This window comes from Hesperophylax consimilis, chromosome 14 (assembly GCF_061612785.1).
Source record: "Hesperophylax consimilis isolate HC1 chromosome 14, BYU_Hcon_1.0, whole genome shotgun sequence".
Taxonomy (NCBI): domain Eukaryota; kingdom Metazoa; phylum Arthropoda; class Insecta; order Trichoptera; family Limnephilidae; genus Hesperophylax; species Hesperophylax consimilis.
This window is the reverse complement of record NC_142849.1, coordinates 27,446,544-27,448,339: the sequence shown is the minus strand read 5'-3', so window position 1 is coordinate 27,448,339 and position 1,796 is coordinate 27,446,544.

Below are 1,796 nucleotides of genomic sequence, written 5' to 3'. Positions count from 1 at the left end.
CATCTCGATCATGATGTAGAATGTAGTATTCAATGCAACTTTTAAGTACGTAAACACTACCTATGTATCTTTTTGGTTCATATACACATATTCTTAGAGTGTCTATCTCTGTCGTTCATGAATGAACATTTGAATTATGAATTTACTGGAAACGAAAGTGTGTTCCAGTTGCGGCTTGTACTAACAAATATGGGTGGTGCATTAAAAAAATTGCCATATGCCAGGTCAGATAAAGAGGTAAAGGATACTAACACTAGCAATTTTAGAGCTTTTACCAGCCTGCTGGAATTATCATTGTGCGAACTGTTAACTAAAGTGGCATCATTTCGCCGAAGAGTTCCGCGGCATTAGTGAGTGCCGTTTATGTCTCGGAGAGATTTTAATACTATGGTCAACATCCACACTCTGCACGTATAGATAATTGATTTTCTCATGTGACGTGAGCAATATGGAATTCACTCGCTCCGCGTGACTTTTGACACATGATATGAAGAACGAAAATTCGAGCCGGTTGAATTTAACTTTTAATAACAATACTTTTATAGTATTTCATTAATTACTGTAATTTGCTATGATTATTGGTGGTATTATTATCAGTTGATAATTATAATTTTTAAATGCTTGGCACTAGCTATTTGTTACTTGTCATATTTCGTGTTATGTAAGAAAATAAAAACGTGTCTATTTGTTTGTAGTGTCATTGCATGTAACTGTCAAAAATAAATTAATTAAAGTTTATAATTAGATAATTTTAAAAGTTTAGCAGCTTTGTTCAATGACATAGAATCAGTGGCGGCTCGTGACTTTTGGGTGTACTAGAGTGCTAATATTATAAAAAATGGCATTTCTGATGTTGTTATAGCTGAAAATGATTTTTATTTTTTTTTCGAAAATCGATTTTTTGTATGAAGATTTTCAGGAAATTTCAGTATAGCCGTGCGCCGCACGGAATTCCTGAAAATCTTCATACAAAAAATAAATTTTCGAAAAAAAAATAAAAAATCGTTTTCAGCTACAACAACATCAATTAAGCCATTTTTTGTAATATTAGCACTCTAGTAACCCAAAAGTCACGAGCCGCCACTGCATAGAATCGTCATCCATAAATGCAAAATGTAATATTTAATTGCAAATTGTGCTAGGCTTTTTTTGTACAAAAATGAGGTAAATGTAGAACTGCTGTTAAATTACGTAATATATATTATGCTCTAGTATGTATTTAAACAACACATAATTCTTTGAGAAAATATTGCACCGCAAATCCCTAATAATTAATTATTATTCAAGCTTTCATTATATGTATGTATTAGGATTCATTAGAAATGCTTTAAGTTATTCAAGCGCCAATTAGGAATTAAAATTAATGTAAAGATTGAGGAATAAATATGAGCATAGATCCTTGGGCTTATCCATAAACACAATGTCATAAATTCAAACAATTTCATTCCTCAATTATGCAATACACTTAAGGCGGTTGTTCTCAATCAAACTGAGTGACAGTTGAGCAATAATTTGGCCTAAATCACGCCCAAAGCATAACTTTGCTGTGTCCAATGCGACATCTTAATTTACATCAATCGGTATGAATCCAGTGAAAAATTTCAATTTAGCCACCGCTAGGGAAAGGTTCGATACAGCGGTCGTAAGAGGTTAAAATGAATGCGAAATTGAGGAAACTAAATTAATGGAGATCAAGCATCCTAGGTGTGTTCCAGCACGGTCAAACCAATAGGCTTAACTGACAATAATTTTGGTCAATTTCATGAGGACGGTTGCGATTGATAGTATAGGTCAGT